The 22,850-nt window shown below is 38.3% G+C and overlaps 2 protein-coding genes and 1 long non-coding RNA gene across 10 annotated transcripts in view; 1 reads left to right on the top strand and 2 right to left on the bottom strand.

Annotated features, from left to right (window-relative positions):
• The window catches only part of SKOR2 (SKI family transcriptional corepressor 2), a 60,587-nt gene extending 48,496 nt beyond the window's left edge, over positions 1–12,091 (bottom strand). The window contains exon 1 of the mRNA XM_068251413.1: positions 11,970–12,091. The gene's annotated coding sequence lies outside the window, so the exon portion shown is untranslated. The remainder of the gene's footprint in view (positions 1–11,969) is intronic.
• ST8SIA5 (ST8 alpha-N-acetyl-neuraminide alpha-2,8-sialyltransferase 5) overlaps positions 1–22,850 on the bottom strand; it is a 989,793-nt gene that overhangs the window by 564,875 nt on the left and 402,068 nt on the right. The gene's annotated exons all lie outside the window — the stretch shown is intronic.
• LOC137531529 (uncharacterized) overlaps positions 1–22,850 on the top strand; it is a 296,668-nt gene that overhangs the window by 98,511 nt on the left and 175,307 nt on the right. For 2 of the 8 annotated variants that reach the window (XR_011023666.1, XR_011023665.1), the window contains one exon: positions 9,477–9,587. The exons of 5 other annotated variants lie outside the window; for them this stretch is intronic. This is a non-coding gene — a long non-coding RNA (uncharacterized lncRNA). Of the gene's footprint in view, positions 1–9,476; positions 9,588–14,538; positions 14,731–22,850 lie in introns of all 8 variants that reach the window. One more of the 8 variants, XR_011023664.1, reaches the window with a different exon arrangement.

Genomic DNA, 22,850 nt, shown 5'->3' with positions numbered 1-22,850 from the left:
CAATGGTTGTATTTTACTGATGCAGTTTATAACATAACAGCTCATCATTTCGCAGATTGGTGCAGAAATATGTATTTCATTTTGCGTGTTGTTTTGTAAGTTTTGCCATATTGGCATAAATATTCTAACAGATTTGGTTTGAGTGGAAGCTTCCCTTTCCATTTATGTTTAAATGAACCTGAATTTGGAATAAAGTAACAAGTTGAGTTGAGCTACCAAACCAAAAACCTCAAATGTTGGAGAGATCAGGAAAAATTATTGCTTTTAGAGGAGAGTTGCCATTTGTAGTAAAAGGGTTACAAAAATGAGAAAGAGGCTATTTTGCATTAAAAGACACCAATGTGTGTTTCTGCCCTTGCTGGGTCACCTGAATAATAGTATAACTTAATATTAGGATACCTGAATAATAGTGTAAATGTCAGCTAGGGTACCTGATTATTGGTGAAACTGAACAGCCTCAAAAGTAGCTTTTCTTTCATTAAAGATAATAATAATAACACTGACAACAACAATATTCCTGCTATCATCACTGCAGCTGCTAATAATAATTCAACAGAAATATAGTAATAAAAATAAATGGAATTAACCATTTTATAATAATTATCATTGTTATCACTGCCATCATTATTGATGTTTTTGTTATTATTACTACTATTAAGGCTATTAATAGCGTATATAAATTACATACAGTAAAATTGTATAAAAAATATATCTGGCTAAAAGTAAATCAAACAATAACAATAATAATAAATATTAATAATAACAAGAAATAACAACTATAGCAACCATAAAAATAATAATCATCAATAGTAAGATGCAAAAAAAAAGTATATAAAATGAACAGCTAACATAAAATAAAAATAAACAAACAGATATTAATGATATTCAGAGCCGCGCCCCAAAATGAACTGATCCGATATATTATACATATATATATATATAATTAAGAACTTCATAAACAAAAGTGAGAAGGACCCCCCCCCCCCCCCCTCATGGGATAACAACCTGCTAGCACTAATGAGTACAATGCCTACAATAGAGCTCACATGGCACCTTGTGAGCGAGATGGTTGTGGGTAGCAGTTCCCTTCATCCAGCACCTTGTTGCTAATGGTGACAGACAAGCTTTGGAGTGGCCCAACTCCTTCCACCTCCAGTCAACAACCCAGTTTCACCTTATCTGCAGCCTACCTTATCCTTTTCACATCTACAGCCCAGCTGGACCTCAAGCCACTGTCACCAGCCTTCAATTAACCCTCTTTTACCCAGGGAATTTCTACTAGGAGTCCCATGCAATATATATATATATATATATATATATATATATATATATATATATATGTATATATATATATATATATATATATATATATATCAAGTTTGGACAGTGGTGGGTGGAGTTGTGAACTTGATTATGACACCTGTAAATTTATAGCATGTGTACAGTAACGAATACTATTGAATTTGTATTCAGGTTTTAGAAAGAAATCTCAAAGGAGCTTTTTGCTTAATAGTTACTGTACATTACTAATATATTACACACACACTGTGTAGTTGGGGGATACATATTTCTTTAAAAAAATAATATATATATATATATATATATATATATATATATATATATATATATATATATGTCTAATTTGACAGAGCTATATAGCATTGGTCATTTGTCTGAATCAACTTTGGTAGCTTTACCATGGTATTTAAGCGTTTAAATTAATTCTGCATATTTTAATGTGAGTTTCCCCCAAATTAATACCTAAATATGTATATATTTTCTGTTTTAGTTATAGTGTTTTTTTGTTTTTTTTTAATTTATGTTGAAATAAACTTGAATTCAAAGTTTCAATTTGAATTTAGCTACCAAACCGAAAGCCACAGTTGGATCTGCAGTCAGTTGTAGAGATTAGGAAAAATAATATTTTACAGTAGAAAGCTGCCATAGTCCAAGGGTAACACAAATTGAGCGACTACTTTGTATCAATACAGACACCTATGTGTGTCATTCTGACCTTGTTGATTAACCTGAATGTTAGTATACCTAAATATTAGTGTATGATAATTTTTTTTAGTATTATTGTACCTGTCGATTCTCAAAAAAGTAGCATTATTATTATTAATAATAACAATATTTCTGCCATCATACACTGCTAATAATAATAAATATAACAACAATAATAATAATAGCAAGTCCATTCAATCGTAATAATATATTAATTAAAATTAGATGGGATTAACAATTTTATTATTCTTGTTGCTAATATTACTACTGTTACTGCAAAAAATAATGCACAGAAAATACAAATAGAAATAATAAAATTACATTTATCTGAAAATAAACCAAAACAAAATGTACACCAGCAGCAATAATAACTACAACAACTGTAATAATAATGAACCGTATTAGTAATGTATCTAAAGATAGCACATAACATAAATATAAGTGAAAATGAACAAATAGTTATAACCCGCAATTAGCAGCACTAATACTAATAATAAAAAAAAACTTTATGGGGAAAGTGAGAATTAAAGCCATTATTCTGATGTCTGCAATTATACTCCGGTACACAAAGTTAACACATAAGAGGTAAAGAAAGCTATGGGATAACCACCTGCTAGAAGTAAAGAGAACTCCTACAGGGGAGCTCTCTGGGCATCTTGTGGGTGAGATGCCTGTGGGTAGCAGCTCCCCCTCATCCACTGTCCTTGCCTCTGTTAGTAACAGACACACACCTCTGTCCTCCTGCAGCCTTTTCTGAGCTCCAGCCGACAATCCAGCTTCACCTTATCTGAAGCCGTCCCCTGCTCTCTGCATCTACAGCCCAGCTGGACCTCCAGCTGACGTCACCAACCTTCAATTAACCCTCTCTTACCCAGGGAATTTCCATGAAGAATCTCATGCATATGTAATGCCTATGCGGTATAATATGCATATATATTACCATTCAGTCACACACAAAACATTTTTAAATATTCTTGGATACCAGTGCAAGGGAGTTTTGCACTTGGATATGTTTACTTAATGTATTACATGGAACTTTTGCACTTTACATTTTTGTTCAAATTTTGGAAGGGAAAGGAAAGAAACATTTGCTTAAAAATGATATTTATATTACAAACATTATGTTGGAGGAATGGGGTGGGGGTGGGGGATTCATATATCATGTCAATACATTTTGTAGATAAAAATAATACTTTTTTTTAAAACCCACAAACTTATAAATCATTATGTTTGTATGCTGATACAAGGGAGTTTTGCACTTGGAAAGGATATTCCTGATTACTTTTTATATTACAAGTACTTTTAAAGCAATATGTAAGTACACATTAAATTAATGCTATTTTTGTACAAAGTGTGGAAAGGAGACTAAAAGGAAACTTTGTTTAATAATTATATTATACACATTTTGTAGGATGGAAAGTTATATAACATGTAATACATTAGGCAGATTAAAAATAAAAATAACTTGTTTCAGGATCAATACATACATTATTTGTTTAAGGTGGTTCCAATAATTGGACACACATGCACACCTTTTTATGATTCGAATTTTACTAATTTTAATACTAATACAGTGTGCTGAGGAGTAAGGCACATTGTAAAAAAAATAAAAGTGTGTGTATAGATAGATGGATAGATTTTTTTTTTATTTATAATTTTTGTGCAGGAGACTTAAGCTTATGGAATAGAGGAATGGGCCAAAATGAGCAGGATCCATATATATAAGGCTGGTAGAGACTTGCCCTTGAAGACTTGCACCCTTGAACCTGCAATCGAAGCCAAGGGAGTTGTATCAAATATTTGACTATAAAAATATATGTAAGCAACACATCCTTGATTATTTTTTCTTAATTTGTGTATATGTCATCACAATACTGAAAATTTTTTTAAGGCTGTAAACGCCTGAAGAGGTGTCTGATTCCAAAGGGGTGAGCACTTACTGTATGTGAAGGTTTTCACATTATGAATATTAATAACAATAGTAAAAATGTGTGTAATTTATTTTTTATTAGAATTTACAATTACAGCTTCTGCCAACCCAACTACTGCTGCTAATAGCTAGTGGCTGGATAGTGTAATGGTTAAGGGCTCTGCCTCTGACACAGGAGACCAGGGTTCGAATCTCGGCTCTGTCTGTTCAGTAAGCCAGCACCTATTCAGCAGGAGACCTTAGGCAAGTCTCCCTAACACTGCTACTGCCTATAGAGCGCGCCCTAGTGGCGGCAGCTCTGGCGCTTTGAGTCCACCAGGAGAAAAGCGCTATATAAGTGTTTGTCTTTTTTTAATAATAATAACAACAACAACAAGTTCATAAAAACATACAAAAAAAATCAATGGAAGGATTACTAGTATTATTATCATCATTATTTTTGCAGCTTTGACTACTTTTGCTGATGATAATAATAATAATGTACTAAGAATGCAAACTGTAATAAAACATTCAATTAAATTTGGATGAAAATAAACCAAAGAACAGTGAACAACAATAACAACAGCATAATCATAATAATTAATAGTAACGTAAAAAATCCTATAAAAAATAGCAACTATCATAAAATAGGAATTAAAAATTAATAAATAATAACACCCTGCATTAACAATGATAGACTTATATGAGGCAAAAATAACTTAAAAACAGTAGTTAGATAGTGAAAAAATAATCCACTACCATGCAGCCAGTGATGTTTCTATAGGTCTACTAGTTAAAATTACAGCCAGGTACTTAAAATAAGCACGTAAGAGGTAAAAAAAATCTATGGGATAACCACCTGCTAGCAGTGAAGAGTAGAATGCCTACAGGGGGCTCTCTGGGCATCTTGTGGGTGTGAGATGGGTGTGGGTATCAATTCCCTTCCTCCAGCACCTCGTCTCTATTAGTGACAGACAGGTTATGGGGGTGACACACATCTCCTTCCTCCTCCAACAGCCCTATCTGAGCTCCAGCAGGCAATACAGCTTCACCCAAACTGCAGGCTTCTCATCCTCTCCGCAGCTACAGCCCGGCCGGACCTCCAGCTGATGTCACCGGCCTTCAATTAACCCTCTCTTGCCCTGGGAATAATTTACAATAAGGATCTCATGCATGTGTACTATAATATACACATCTTAAAAAAACCTATAATCTTCTAATAAACACACACACACACCTTTATATATAATCATGTTAGGATACGCATGGGAGGGAATTTTGCTATTGGACATGAGTCTTGTAAATGTGCTCACTTGTTATATTACATGCAACTTAACTTGAAGTATACTGTAAAAAAGCTACTGAATATGTGCATAAACACACACACACACACACACACACACACACACACACACACACACACACACACACACACACACCACATTACCACACACACACACACACACACACACATATATACACAGTTACACACACATATATATATACACAGTTACACACACACATATATATGTATATATATATATATATATATATATATATATATATATATATATATATATATATATATATATATATATAATATATATATGCATACACACACACACACACACACACACACACATATATATACACAGTTACACACACATATATATATACACAGTTACACACACACATATATATGTATATATATATATATATATATATATATAATATATATATGCATACACACACACACACACACACACACACACACACACACACACACACACTGTGCTGCATGTGCTTACTGTTCATACCAGTAGCAATATATGACTATCTCACTCCTAGTGTTATCTTCAATGCAGCAATCCTTCAGAGCGGTTTATCAGATGGAGGATGTCTTCCTGCAGACAGGGTGAAGTGCAGCAGGGCTATTGTATAGATTTTATTGAAAGTGCTGTAGAGACTTGTCTAACAACACAGAGCAGTAGAAATAGCTGAACTGTTGGCACACAACACTATACAGCCAGGTGGAAGCACTTGAGGTTAACTAACAAAATCAGCTCTCCCTGGTGCCTATGGGAATGGGCTGATTTGATAAATCTGGCGTAGTTTATTGGCAACAAAAAACATATGATCTGGTCTCATAGCCTCGGGAGTGTGACAAATGACCCGCAAGATGTCATCGGGGACACATTAAGACACGTCCCTTCCCAAACAGCGTCCACTTTATCCTGTTACCACTGGGAAAGAAAGAAAAATGAGGGTTTATATCATGAAGAGTTGTGCAGAATATGGGTAATATTCAGCAGGACTAGATGCAAAGAGCGCAAATTTAAGCACAGGCATTTTTGCACTCTTTTTTTTCACTTTATAAACTTGCCTGAATTTTTTTTTTTATTTGAAGCAGCATTTAAAAATAAATTTGGCACGAAGGTTGATGCCTTCCAAAGTAACAATCATCTCTTTAGGAAATCCATCCTTAAAATATTTTTTTTCCAGATCATACATCATAAAAGAAGCTACATCTCCTGACTACTATTTCAGAATTTAGAATTTAACATTTGTTTTTTAAAAAAATATATTTTTAAGTCTGGTTATTTAAATGTTATCAATTATCCTCTTTAAATTACTTTAATTCGAAATAATTGGAAAGACTTATGAATGATCAAAATACTGATTAACTATCTATATCACAGTCAGATATCAATATAAACCCCTGTATTGTCTGCTCAGAAGAAAAAAACATGAAGGCTTATTACATTTTTAATAAAATACTGTCCTATATGCGCACACAGAAGAGAAAAAAAGGAAAATAAAGACCTACTTTATTTATTTCAATTTACAGTGTAGATTTACCGTAGTATGGTCAGCAAGCACAACAGGCAGCCACTGACTTAATTGATAGATCTTGGGTTTTGTCACATATTCTGTCCTATCAATATTCTCCCTCTGTGTTACATCATTTATTGTACAGGCATAACTCAGAGGTTACAAAGGAGATTAATCAATGTTTAATCCACAAATAAAGATAATTCTGGAAAATAGCCAGACCCTGTTTCAAAACAGATGAGTGCTTGCCAAAAACAGGGAAAGCATCAAAATTATTTTGTATGCCAATTGCTATTCAGCATTTCTGTAAAATATATTGAAAATATAAAAACATAATTTTTCACATTTTTTTTTACACAAATAAAGCCATATAACCGTTTCTTTAGCTTTCAAGTTTTTTAATATTTCCTTTACATGAAAATGACAAGCTTGGTAAATCGAGGGGCCTAATACGTCATTTAAAATCTAACTGTGTAGGTGACAATTTCCAGCGTAACCTACAGAAAGAATACGGTTTACATTGTGGAATAAGGTTCACATAAGGACAGATACATTTCAAGCAACTAAATAGATATATAAATAAATAGATTGAAGGCTTGAATATCAATAGATATTCGGACAGGGTTCTCTCTCCTATTGTATCCTGGCATCAATGTGTGTACTTTTATGTTTAAACCATGTGTATATTTTATAAGGTGTTTTTATTTCATCTACATCTATGTACTTTGTTCTATTATATACCATATATACACAGTACTGCGAAAGATTTGGTGCTAAATAATAATATTAGCAATAAAAACGGTAATATAGGCTGACTTTGACATCTAAAGAATAGTTGTACAGCCAAAGCTTCAGAGATTTGTCCTATTGAGAAGTTTCTCCTAAGACATTAACCATAACCAGTGATCAAACAGGATCATTCTCCTAGCTGTCTTGTCCTCATTGTGCTTTTAATTGTATTACGACTGTAACAGCGCGTGGAGTCTTTTTTTTTTTGCTAGGCTGAGTGTTTTGCAATGACGATGGTCCCATCTGGAATAGCCTGGGACTCATTTAGACACAGCACTGGAGGGGTAGGCTGTCACTCTTCGTAACCCCTGGTCACTGGTAACAAAAGAAAGACTGACTCTGGCATCTAAACACTTCCCATCACCTTCATTTCAGAAACTTGCTTTAAAATTTAGGTTCATTAATATTCACGGATACTATCTACTTTATGCATCTTATTCAAATATAGCACTCAGAAAGAGCCGATTCCCACTCCTTTATTTAATTTTAACTGGATTTTTCCAATACTCCTTACAAATACTTGCTTTGGCACTCCTGAATTAATCAATCAAAGCCTCCCCCATCCCCACCAATTGTACTTAAAAGCTGCTAAGTACTGTACAGTATATCTTAAAAGCGATCCATAATGAGAATACATAAAATTATTCACCAATCACCATTTAAACCTACCAAGTTTGAAGGATGTACAGTGTTTAAAATTGTTCATGGGAGATGTTTTCTTTTTTTAATTTTAATTTTATTTTTTTTAGTTGAGAATGGGATTTGATTAAAAAAAAAAAAGATTAAAAAGTTAATAATTGAAATGCAATAGACTTAAAACCGGAAATGAGAGTCAGACAAAGTAACAATTAAGAAGACGGATGCTTGTTCTCTGAATGCTACAATACCAAGTTAATTACCAAGTTGGTCTGAGAGCTGGAAGAGGAGAAATTGGATTTATTTGAGTTGTGTTGATAGGTGCGCTGCGCACCTGAAGAAATTACAGAGAATTGCAGTGAGAAGGGGGGAAAGAAAAAGCCCACACTGTTTTCCAAATGCTCATCTAACGCTGACATTATAAACACACATCTATCATTGCTGATGACCACCTACTGGGATATTATTGCTTTGCAGCGAGTATTACAATCAAGAGAGTTCCTTACTTACTGTTCACAATCACTTAAAGCTGACTGCTAATGACTGCTCTGAATCCACAGTAGACTTTCCTGGGGTAGTTCTGCAAATGTACTTACATTTGGCTTTTAAAACGAGCTCCCCTCCACCACCCTAGGCCAGTGGGCAGTTCGGGGGCTTAGTCCATAAGTGCCCCAGTTCAAAGGGGTGAAAAGTCAAGAGCTTTGCAGTCTCTCAACATCAACATTATTTACATGTGTTAGATATATTATGGAAAGGTGCATCTATTCATCTCATAGTTGCTACTTGTTACAAGTAGTCTCAACTTTGTGAGATTTCAAGTTTATATCTATATGTACCACGGATATGGGAATATATATATATATAAAAATATATATATAAATATATATATATATATATATATATATATATATATATATATATATATATATATATGTTTGAATTTATACAACCCAGGAATCCAGATTTTGGAACAGAATTTCTCAAATAACCTAAATTTATCACAAGTACGATCATGTTCAAGCTTACTGTTTTTTTTCTCAACAGGGTCTGTAAATATTATTACATTATATATATTTTATAGGTTAGTCTGCTCCTCCTCCCTCCACCAACAATAAATCATATCGTTACCGCTCAATTAACTTAGACAAACATTTTACAAAATGTACATTGCAAAAAATTTAAATAAATTTGATGCTGTTTATTTCCGATATAGTAACGTGACAGGACGATTAGATAGTTCTATATAATATTATATAACAAATCCTCAGGGTTTGAAGTCCTTCACACTTCTCTTATTGCCTTAAAGGGTTAACCACACTTATAGATGCAGAGGCCACGCTACTGAGAGATCTCCCCTTTCATGAACTCTGTACTGATTTTCATTACATACGACAATGTTACAGCAGAAAGCACATACGTAAGTACCGTCTAACACTGTCATTATATGTACTCATACATTTGGCCCTCTCATTGTACAAATACATATAACCTGCAGTAGGTGTTATTTCCATTTAGAAAGTGGGACTTTGATAGGAATAGGACATGCCTACAGTAGACTCAATCTAAAGGGAGACAAGATAATCATCTAATAGTTGGCAAGTTCTGATGATGTCACTGGAAGAGGTTTTGCATATTATAAGAAGAAACTCACTAGTAAATATTCAAGCTGCAAATGAAGTGCAGTCTACTTGTATGTATAGGACATGAAGAACTAAAACGTTACCAAGAACAGTTAACTATTTATCCCTCCTCTCTACTGCGGCTTAAAGTCTAATGTGAACAGACAGCTGATAGCAGTGTGCTGTGTGCCTGCTACATAGAGGGCTGCATGGGGCTGAAAGGACAGAGCAGAGTACTATACACTCTATACACTGCTTGCCACTAAACAATGGTTTTAGTAGAGATTGTTAGCCTTCCTTAGTCTACTGCATGAATTCCTGGTGGTTCTCAGTGTCCATACCTTAATAGGGATTCCCTTATTGTTTTCAAAGTGACAACATACAAAGATACAAGGTCTATAAAATACAAAAAAAAATGTGTACAGTCATTCAAAGTCTATAGGTGATTGCCCTCTACACGGACAACGTACTTTGATATAAATACTGCGTTGGGTTTAATGAATAACAACACACTGTGCTAAAATGTATAGACTGTGAGGATACCTTAAGTGCGAAGAAAATAAATAGATTGCTGTAATTTTTACAAATTGTTATTTGCTTGGTTGTCAAGCTGATCTTTAGACTTTCATGCAGTTAGAAGTGTCACAATTCAGTCCTTCAGTTGTGGGATAACCACGCAGACTTACTATGACTGTGATTAACCAATGGGAGTGACTGGAGTCAGGTGTGGTTCGCAGGGTAAAATGGCTCTGTCCATCCCTATCGCTGGCACAGGTAGGCCCTGGCCTGGAGTTGGATAACCCCAGCAATGTATATGGGGCAAACGTGTAGCCAGTGATATCGGAGCACTTGATCTGCATTTTTCGTTCTCGGTCATCATCTAGAATGGTATTGGGGTAAAGAGTCGGCACCACCACAGCCAGGCAGGCAATGGCTTTTTTAAAGAGCAGAATCAACAATAGTATATTTGATATTAATTGCCTACAGTATGGAGTGATTGGATAAGGTATAGCTAAAAATGTAGGTACATGTACTTTATTGAATCTGAACTGTAATGCATATAAATACAAAAGAGAGAGAGAGAGACACTGATAGGTAAAAAGAGAGAAAGAGTAAGAGAAATACACAGGTGAGGTGAGAGAGAGGCGAGAAAGGGAGAGACTTATGGGTAAATAGAGAGAAGGAGAGATACAAGTATATGGGGGGGGGGGGGGAGATAGAGACTGATGGACAGAAACAATAAAAGAAAAAAGTAAAACAAAATTATTGCAAAACTGCAAACTGTAAGAAACACTAATGCTGACCATACACTGTGCAACATGCCCTGGGCCCCACAAACAATGGATCGACCCCTAAGAAATTGATTAGGAGAAGCGATCAATTAATATACCATCACCTCCTAATTCAATCTGTTTCCCACAGAAATGTGTAAAAAAGTTGTCTAAACTACCTCCACCGCTAGCTCTATACAAAGCTAGCCCCTGCGATCAATAAAAAGGACCGGCTCTACCCAATCGAGCTTTGATGATTTTTTTTGGGGTCAAAATCAGTCAGTTGAGGCCGTAGATTGAAATCCATTTTTATATATATATATAATTGATGGGTCTATTTATTTCAATGTCTGATCAGTTAAAAACATTGCCAAGCGTATGGCTAGCTTAAAGCTTAAAAATTCCAATCAACAGCAAATCAAAAGTCCTATTGTTTGCTCGATGCTATCCACTAAACTTCAGCAAAGAATTTGGTAGTGGGAAACACATTGCAACTTCTACGGAGACATCGCTGGGAGAGCCAGGCTCCGCGAAGCCTATTCACAACGGCAGCTCTCAGCAATCGCTGCCCTCTCCAGCGAACGACGAGCACCTGAGCTGGCCGGCTTGTGCCAAATGACACTTGAGCACTGTAATCAGAGATTAATTGACTTAATCAAATCGGGCCAGCCTGAGCGATTAATCTTTTTGGCGAAGCAAATTAGCCACAATTACCTCAATCTGCCCGGTCAGGGGGCCGAGCTGCGATACAATCCAGCCTTCAATTAAAACCACTCGTGTAAATAGCAGAGATCAATCTTGGCAATTAGAATCGCTGACACAGCCTGAGCAGGCGGTCCAGTGAGTGAGTAAGTGGCCCCGAAGCCACGGGGAGGGAGAGAGAGAGGCAGCCCACTGGTGTTACTGTACCTGTATCAGAAGGGAGAGGAGGTGCACTGTGCCTGCCCAGCACTCATCAGATCCTGATGCAGGCTGTCACACCGTCAGCCCTCGTCGTCCCATTGGTGTCACTCTCTGTCTGCACGCTGTAATCCCCCAGTCCAGTCACTTCCCTCGAAAGAGATGTTGCGAGTCTTCACCGCCTACCGTCAGTCAAGCAGAGCTGTGCAATCCATTACCCTATCACAAGCTATGCCTCCACTTTCACAGCCGGAGTCTCACACACCCCACCCACAGCTGCTGGCCCAACTGCAAACAAGACATGTCCATCTTCTCCTATTTATCTCTTCATGTTTCTCTTATTGTCGGAGCCCTCTGGGGAGCTGGACTGAAGCGGAGAACGCCTGGTTCCACGTGTGCAAATGCTCAGTCCCAAATAAGCAAAGGGGGAAGCTTAGGGTTCAGGCACAACCTTCCCTAAATGGGGTTCAATCTTTATATAGAGGGATGGCGAGATCTAGACTTCTGAATCTGTTCATCATGACAATATAACAGAGATCTCTCTCTCTCTCTCTCTCTCTCTCTCTCTCTCTCTCTGTGTATATATATATATATATATATATATATATATATATATAATGTAGTAAGATTATACATTCTCTGCCCCCTCCCCTCTTCCTTTATCAATTTATTTATGTACCTATCACTCCACTATTAACCTCATATCCTATATATGCATGAAACATAAGTAATATAAAGAGGAGTCTTTCTCTCTCTCTTTCTTTCGCACTCCCCCCTTTGTTCATCAGTTAACTTCCATCTTTATACCAATGTTATCACCTTTTCTCCTAAATATCCTAATTATAAAAGAATTAAAGATCACCCCCCCCCCCCTGCTTTCTCAGCTATCCTCTCATCAGATTACTTATGTATCTTATACTAATCTATACCATTTACTTACTTACCTATACCTGCACAAAATACTTACTTACCTATACCTGCACAAAATACTTACTTACCTATACCTGCACAAAATACTTACTTACCTATACCTGCACAAAATACTTACTAACCTATACCTGCACAAAATACTTACTTACCTATACCTGCACAAAATACTTACTTACCTATACCTGCACAAAATACTTACTTACCTATACCTGCACAAAATACTTACTTACCTATACCTGCACAAAATACTTAATTACCTATACCTGCACAAAATACTTACTTACCTATACCTGCACAAAATACTTACTTACCTATACCTGCACAAAATACTTACTTACCTATACCTGCACAAAATACTTACTTACCTATACCTGCACAAAATACTTACTTAACTATACCTGCACTTAATATAGAAAAAAAAATAAAGATCTCTCTCTCTCTTCTTTAACTTATTATAGATAATATATGCTCACAATAAACATGTATCTGTACCCCTGGATTTTTTTCATGCTATATTTGTGAATTGATGTCCATACATATGTCATACTTGTTGCTGGATTAGAAATGAAATTACGTAGGAATGCAAAGATTGCCTACAATTCCCCAAAATAGCACAGAAAAATTAATCATTTATCACACATTTGATAAACCTACTCCCCTAGATGTTCAGTTGTACTGTGTGTGAAATACTTAGGTATTTATAGTCCCCCTTACTGTCTTGTGCTCTGAACAACAGTATGTTGGATATGTATATATAGATATCGCTATATATATATATATATATATATATATATATATATATATATATATATATATATATATATATATATGCCTCTAAAAACACACCTTTTCAGACAAGCCTATAAGTTGCTATAAGTAGCAGTGGTGGTTCCCTGCCTACTAACCCCTTTATCTCCTTCCCTATTGTTTCCACATCACTACCCTCTAGATTGCAAGGGCAGGGACCTCCTCCTATTGTTTCTTATTTTGGTATATATTATTTACCATATTAACCTGTACCAATTATAGTGATATCTCAAACCACACATTAACTATGTATGTATTTGTACTTATATTGCTGTGATGTCATGATTGTAAAGTGTCTTTAACTTCTCATGTATATATGTTCCCCAATATTTGTTTTGTACTATGTACAGAACTATGAAATATATGTAAATAAAAAATAATGTGTATGTGTGTCTAAATCGCTTTCTCTCCCTCTTAGTTAGTTTTTGTTTATTTTTTTCTTTCTAAAATATGTGGAATTTGAGGTGAATAGATGAGTATAAAGGCGTTGATTGACGTAAACATTTTTTTCATCAGATGCAATCTTTCAACATCATTTTTACCATCAAAAGTAATCAGAAGGTAATTATCGATTGCTCCCATAAATGAGTTGATTAGGGCATTTTCTCTCTTTTGAGTTGGTTGTAAAGTCCAACATTCAGATTGATGTAATTTTCTGTTCCAATCGACCATAGAATAGTTATACATTGATGTTTGCCACACGCTGTGCCGTTTTCTGTACAATTCAATGATAAAAATTGTGTCAAAAGATCGCATCAGATGAAAAAATTGTACCATTAGTGAGCACCTTAAAGTAAAAAAGACAAAGACAAACACTTATATCGCGCTTTTCTCCTGACAGACTCAAAGCGCCAGAGCTGCAGCCACTAGGACGCGCCCTATAGGCAGTAGCAGTGTTAGGGAGACTTGCCTAAGGTCTCCTGCTGAATAGGTGCTGGCTTACTGAACAGGCAGAGCTGAGATTCGGACCCTGGTCTCCCGTGTCAGAGGCAGAGCCCTTAACCATAACACTATCCAGCCACAAAGTAGACAAGTAAGTAATCAGGCACAAAGGTAGGGAGGTAGATAGACAGTCATATAGAACAGTGTGTGTGTTAAATTTTTCTTTCTACTTTATTATTATTATTCAGTATTTATATAGTGCTGACTTCTTCTGAACCCCTGCACAGAGTATATTGTCTTGTCACTGTCCCTCAGAAGGGCTCACAATCTGATCCCTACCAATAGTCCTATGTCTATGTATGTATCGTGTAGTGTATGTATCGTAGTCTAGGGACATTTTTTATTTTGTAGGAGAAAGCCAGTTATCTTATCTGGAGTGCCCGGAGGAAACCCACGCAGACTCGGAGAGAACACACATACTCTGCATAGATAGTGGCCTGGCTGGAAGTTGAACTGGGGACCCAGCGCTGCAAGGCAAGCACGCTAACCACTACACCACCGTGCTACACTTTTTGTTTCTGTCCATTTTGTATTGAACCATAACAGATACTAGAGCATAATGATGATATAATTATCTCCAGGCATCTGCACATGACCGGTCCACTTGCCTAAGATAATAAGCTCTCTGGGTGGTTAGTGGCTTATAGGCAGGCCAGTGAAGCCATCTTGGGTAGTCCCAGGCCCGGCATCAGGCCCAGCAGCGTGGCCCTGGGTTACCGCAGCTCCAGATCACAGCCAATAACGGAGCATTTCCCTGAAGTGCGCTCTTCATGTAACACATTGATTTGCAATATTTCCTTTGTTGGTACACATTTACCGAGCTAATTTGCCTCAGAAAAGGAGGGGAAAAAAGAGACGGAGGCTCAGCCCTAATGAGTTCAATTACAATGTGGTAAACACATTGCCACTACACTTTAATTAAGCCTGCTGTCCAATTTCAGCTCATTAGTAATTCATTAAGAGGAGAGAGAGTTGCATGGAGGTACCGTACAGCGCTATCACGTTACAGGCTCAGAGCACACATTATAGACGTGTAGAGCGACTTTCGGATTCCTGCTGTGATGTGGAACTACATGTCCCAGCAAACACTGAGGCGGTGGGGGCATGGTGTGACAGAGAGTTCCATAACAATTAGGAAAAAGGAGCATGAACATAGCAAATCATTTACAGTGAATAAACTTAACCAGTTAATGACAAGCTGACTTATAAAAACGTCCTGCTAGAGCCTTTTAACGGCTCCAGGACATTTTTATAAGTCAAACAGTGCTGCCGCCGCCGTGCGTGTGCATGTGCGCACTCCCGCATGTGCACGTGCATTCCTGCGCGCGTGCACAACAAAATAGTGAAAAAAAACCATAGAAAAAATACACTTTTATTTCCACATAATATATTGTCACTATACTTTGTACTAGGGACATAATTATAATCTTGTGATAACCTGCACAAATAAGCAGATAAAATGTGTGGGTTTTATGCACAGTAGCAGTGTTTATATTAAAACTATAGGGGATGAAAATGGAGAAGTAGTGTATTTTTTCAATTTTTCCTTGTTTTTCCCTTTAAAATGCATAGAAAATTAAGTAATTACTGAAAACAAATGTCAACCCCAAAAAGCCCAATTGGTGGTGAAAAAAACAAGATATAGATCATTTCAATGTGATTAGTAGTGATTAAGCTATTGGCAAATGAAAGGGATGAGCACTGAAAGGTGAAAATAACTCTTGTCCATTAGGGTGAAAACCCCTTTGGGGTGAAGTGGTTAAAGTGTACACCAGGCGATATGTGACATGATGAGATAAACATTTGTATGTACAGTACAAAACATATTAGTAACCAGGCTGTTTTACTTGTTTTATTTTCCTGCCTGAAAGAGTTAAGTTCTAGGCATGGAAGTGACAGCCTCTGTCTTGTCGGTACCTTGCCAGGAATATAGCTAATTACAGTCATAAACGTTTTCCTGGCAGGATACAACTTCTAAAGGGCAGGGAGAGATAAAATACACGAACTATTGACCTTTTTCTAACTCTGGGACACTTAATTGGTTACTACTAAATTAGAGACCATAAAACATTCATCCTACTTTGTAAATGTTTAAATATAGGGAAAAAGGTCATTTTTTAGGTGTAGGAGGATAAATATAATTGTTTTGCTCATCCGTTTATTTTCATCTCAGGTTGACTTTCAATTCTCCCAAAGTTTCATAATATACATTTACCGTATACAGTATACTCGAATACAAGCCAACCTCATTTATAAATCGACTCCATTATTTAAACCTTTTAAGCTGCAACTTTTTATTGACTCAAGCATAAGTCTATCCAGCAAAGTTAGTGGCTGAACTTGGGGCTGAGCAGGGCTTAATGACTGCACTGCATACAGTATTGCAGACATTAACCCCTCCTGTCCCTTAAGTGCAGCCAATAACTTCTCCAGACCCCCAAGTACAGCAATGATTCACTTCCTTCCCTGCAGCCCAGTATTTCTCCCAGTCCCTTTCCCTGTTAATTGTTGTGATCAGGACTTTCAGACCTGTGTTTTCTTGGTATTTCCTTGCCTCAAAGTATCAGTTACCACAGAGTAAATTGCAGAAAATGGGAATGTCACTATTAGTACACACATTACTCAGTGTGCTTAGTGTTGCCTGTGACTCGTGTATAAGTCGACCCCTATACTTTTGTGAAGTGAAACAAACCTACATTTCTAGAGTTATACTCAAGTATATAATGCAGGGTATGCAAGACACATCCTCACATTTATTTGAATGCCGGGGTTTAATGTAGGATTATAATGTCAACGTGTTGTCATTACTGAAGATGTCACATAAGGCATAATTGCATAGTACTAGGTGATAAGCCAGTCGCTTAATTATAGCTATTTATTATTATTATTGATTTATAAAGCACAGACATGTTCCGTGGCACTGTCATCACAACTTTCTTTTTTATTATTATTATTAATATATATTATTAGTTTTATTATATAGCATCAGCATTTGCCAAGGTGCTGTACAGTGTACACAACAGACAATAGCTAGGGCCATAAATACATATATACTGTAGTTTGTGTGCAATACAAATGGAACGTCCAGCAATACAAGTACAAATACATGCATAGTAGTTTATTATGATTGATTTATAAAGTGCCAACATATTCCATGGCACTGTACAAGTAAGGAAACAAACACAGCATAGAAAATAATACAGACAATGGTATACACCAATAAACAAAATACAAAATTGTGACAAAATACAGAATTGGTAATTGCAGTGGCAAAAGTAACATGAATAAATGTGTAACACATTTCAAGACACAAAAGGGTAAGAAAGCTCTGCCCTTCCGAGCTTACAATCTTAGGTTTATGTATAATATGAACAACCCTGAATACAGGTACATTTCACAGAATTTGTATCCCAGAAAATAGAAACCTTAAAGGGAAGGCCCTGCCCTTGTGAGCTTACAATCTAGATCAGCATTTCTCAGCATTATTATTGCATTTTACTCCTTTATCAATAACCAAATACCCCCAATTGTGGGTAACATTATCTCAAGTACCCCTTCATGTATATATACATTTATTAGAAGTTCACCACAACTGCATATAAGTGCTTTTCAAACATTCCTTGATGCTATTAATTGACTATAAACAGTTATTCAGGGTTGTTAATGCACAATTTTGTTTTTAAATATCCAAACTTACTGTGAAGGATTGATTATGACAAATTTAAGTACCCCTGAACCTCCCCCAAGTACTCCCTGGGGTATGTGTACCATGTTACAATCCTGGGAGCTAGAGGATATGTTTTATCCTTTAGTTAAGTTTGGCTGTGTTATAGGTTTATATAATCTACGGAGGGTCAGGTATAAAGTCTGTATGGTGTGGTGATGAATGGACAGTGCTCTGTTATATACAGTCTGTATTGTGTGGTGATGAATGGACAGTGCTCTGTTATATACAGTCTGTATGGTGTGGTGATGAATGGACAGTGCTCTGTTATATAGAGTCTGTATGGTGTGGTGATGAATGGACAGTGCTCTGTTATATAGAATCTGTATGGTGTGGTGATGAATGGACAGCGCTCTGTTATATAGAGTCTGTATGGTGTGGTGCTGAATGGACAGTGCTGTTATATAGAATCTGTATGGTGTGGTGCTGAATGGACAGCGCTCTGTTATATACAGTCTGTATGGTGTGGTGATGAATGGACAGTGCTCTGTTATATAGAGTCTGTATGGTGTGGTGATGAATGGACAGTGCTCTGTTATATAGAGTCTGTACTGTGTGGTGATGAATGGACAGTGCTGTTATATAGAGTCTGTATGGTGTGGTGATGAATGGACAGCGCTCTGTTATATAGAGTCTGTATGGTGTGGTGATGAATGGACAGTGCTCTGTTATATAGAGTCTGTATGGTGTGGTGATGAATGGACAGTGCTCTGTTATATAGAGTCTGTATGGTGTGGTGATGAATGGACAGCGCTCTGTTATATAGATCCTGTACGGTGTGGTGATGAATGGACAGCGCTCTGTTATATAGAGTCTGTACAGTGTGGTGATGAATGGACAGCGCTCTGTTATGTAGAGTCTGTATGGTGTGGTGATGAATGGACAGTGCTCTGTTATATAGAGTCTGTACGGTGTGGTGATGAATGGACAGCGCTCTGTTATATAGAGTCTGTATGGTGTGGTGATGAATGGACAGTGCTCTGTTATATAGAGTCTGTATGGTGTGGTGCTGAATGGACAGCGCTCTGTTATATAGAGTCTGTATGGTGTGGTGATGAATGGACAGTGCTCTGTTATATAGATCCTGTACGGTGTGGTGATGAATGGACCGTGCTCTGTTATATAGAGTCTGTATGGTGTGGTGCTGAATGGACAGTGCTGTTATATACAGTCTGTATGGTGTGGTGCTGAATGGACAGTGCTGTTATATAGAGTCTGTATGGTGTGGTGATGAATGGACAGTGCTCTGTTATATAGAGTCTGTATGGTGTGGTGATGAATGGACAGCGCTCTGTTATATAGATCCTGTACGGTGTGGTGATGAATGGACAGTGCTCTGTTATATAGAGTCTGTATGGTGTGGTGATGAATGGACAGCGCTCTGTTATATAGATCCTGTACGGTGTGGTGATGAATGGACAGCGCACTGTTATATAGAGTCTGTACAGTGTGGTGATGAATGGACAGCGCTCTGTTATGTAGAGTCTGTATGGTGTGGTGATGAATGGACAGTGCTCTGTTATATAGAGTCTGTACGGTGTGGTGATGAATGGACAGCGCTCTGTTATATAGAGTCTGTATGGTGTGGTGCTGAATGGACAGCGCTCTGTTATATAGAGTCTGTATGGTGTGGTGATGAATGGACAGTGCTCTGTTATATAGAGTCTGTATGGTGTGGTGCTGAATGGACAGCGCTCTGTTATATAGAGTCTGTATGGTGTGGTGATGAATGGACAGTGCTCTGTTATATAGAGTCTGTATGGTGTGGTGCTGAATGGACAGTGCTGTTATATACAGTCTGTATGGTGTGGTGCTGAATGGACAGTGCTGTTATATAGAGTCTGTATGGTGTGGTGATGAATGGACAGTGCTCTGTTATATAGAGTCTGTATGGTGTGGTGATGAATGGACAGCGCTCTGTTATATAGATCCTGTACGGTGTGGTGATGAATGGACAGCGCTCTGTTATATAGAGTCTGTACAGTGTGGTGATGAATGGACAGCGCTCTGTTATGTAGAGTCTGTATGGTGTGGTGATGAATGGACAGTGCTCTGTTATATAGAGTCTGTACGGTGTGGTGATGAATGGACAGCGCTCTGTTATATAGAGTCTGTATGGTGTGGTGCTGAATGGACAGCGCTCTGTTATATAGAGTCTGTATGGTGTGGTGATGAATGGACAGTGCTCTGTTATATAGAGTCTGTATGGTGTGGTGCTGAATGGACAGCGCTCTGTTATATAGAGTCTGTATGGTGTGGTGATGAATGGACAGTGCTCTGTTATATAGAGTCTGTATGGTGTGGTGCTGAATGGACAGTGCTGTTATATACAGTCTGTATGGTGTGGTGCTGAATGGACAGTGCTGTTATATAGAGTCTGTACGGTGTGGTGATGAATGGACAGTGCTCTGTTATATAGAGTCTGTATGGTGTGGTGCTGAATGGACAGTGCTGTTATATAGAGTCTGTACGGTGTGGTGCTGAATGGACAGCGCTCTGTTATAAAGAGTCTGTATGGTGTGGTGCTGAATGGACAGTGCTCTGTTATATAGAGTCTGTATGGTGTGGTGCTGAATGGACAGTGCTGTTATATACAGTCTGTATGGTGTGGTGCTGAATGGACAGTGCTGTTATAACGAGTCTGTACGGTGTGGTGATGAATGGACAGTGCTCTGTTATATAGAGTCTGTATGGTGTGGTGCTGAATGGACAGTGCTGTTATATAGAGTCTGTACGGTGTGGTGCTGAATGGACAGCGCTCTGTTATAAAGAGTCTGTATGGTGTGGTGCTGAATGGACAGTGCTCTGTTATAAAGAGTCTGTATGGTGTGGTGATGAATGGACAGTGCTGTTATATAGAGTCTGTATGGTGTGGTGCTGAATGGACAGCGCTCTGTTATATAGAGCAGGGCTTTTCATCCTTTTCACTAACTGTAACACTTTTATCGCCTGCACATTTTCAAGTACCACCAATGTACCTGGGCAGTAGATTGGACGCAATCAGGCTTAGATGTTTCTGCTGGAGCCTGAACGGGGAGCAGCTACTGTGCGTGCGCACACACCAACAAGGAGAACTTGGGCTCCCAGTGCTTGATCCCCTCTAATGAGGAGGAAGGGGGAAGTCTCTTTAGGATCCAAAGGCCTCCCCCTCCCCAAGGTAAGTACCCCCAGGATACATCATTGCACCGTTTGCCGGACTGTCTCTTCCCAACTGATCTGAGGTCTGAAGTATGCCGCAGAGCAGCACAGCTAGGAGAGAGGGAGGGGGAGCCAAACTTTGTGGAAGCAGGACAGGACCAGGACAAGTGGCAGGTGGTCAAATAAAGTGGCAGGCAAATCTGGTTTGTACCACCTGGCCAACAGCAAAGTACCACCGGTGGTACGCGTACCACAGGTTGAAAAGCACTGATATAGAGCCTGTACAGTGTGGAGATGAATGGACAGCGCTCTGTTATATAGAGTCTGTATGGTGTGGTGCTGAATATACAGTGCTGTTATATAGAGTCTGTATAGTGTGGTGATGAATGGACAGCCCTCTGTTATATAGAGTCTGTATGGTGTGGTGATGAATGGACAGCCCTCTGTTATATAGAGTCTGTACAGTGTGGTGATGAATGGACAGCCCTCTGTTATATAGAGTCTGTATGGTGTGGTGATGAATGGACAGCGCTCCCAGAGGCCCTGTTCATCATCCTGGGCGATTTCAATAAGGCGAACCTTCGGCACGAGTTGCCCCGCTACAAGCAACACATCACCTGCCCTACCAGAAACAGTAACACCCTGGACCACTGCTACACGGTCCATAAGAATGCCTACAAGGCAACCCAAGGTGCCCCCTGAGGAACTCCGACCACAACACAATACACCTGATCCCCACCTACAGGAGGCTCCTGGAGACCTCAAATTCCACCGTCAAAACCACAAAAAAATGGACAGCAGAGGCTAAACTGGAGCTCCAAGCGTGCTTTGAAACCACCGACTGGACGACTCTGGAGGCATCGACCCTTGATGAATGGGCCGAGAATGTCACCTCCTACATTAGCTTCTGCGAAGAAGCATGTATCCCAACCAAGTCCTTCAGAGTCTACCCCAACAACAAGCCTTGGTTCAATAACAAGCTTCGCCGACTCCGAAAATGCAGGAAGCGCACAGGTCTGGCTCCCCAAAGAAATTCAGAGAGGCCAGGCTCGCCTTGAAAAGAGAACTGCGATCTGCAAAGAGGGCCTACGCCGAAAAGCTGAGACTCTGCCTACAGTCCTCAAATACACGGGACGTATGGAAGGGCCTGAGAGCAGCCACGAACTTCAAACCAGCACCCCAAACGGCACCCCCGAGCCCTCGACTGGTGGAAGAGCTCAACGAGTTCTACTGCAGATTCGAGCAGCATCCCAACCAGCCCGTGGGCCACACAGCATCGACTTTGGCGACCCCCCCCCCCCCTCTGGGGAACTGGTCCCCCTGGCTCCTGTCTCTGTTCTGGAATCAGA

Source organism: Hyperolius riggenbachi, chromosome 1, assembly GCF_040937935.1.
Source record: "Hyperolius riggenbachi isolate aHypRig1 chromosome 1, aHypRig1.pri, whole genome shotgun sequence".
Lineage (NCBI taxonomy): Eukaryota > Metazoa > Chordata > Amphibia > Anura > Hyperoliidae > Hyperolius > Hyperolius riggenbachi.
The sequence above is the reverse complement of the archived record's forward strand: the minus strand, read 5'-3'. Positions and strand labels throughout refer to the sequence as shown.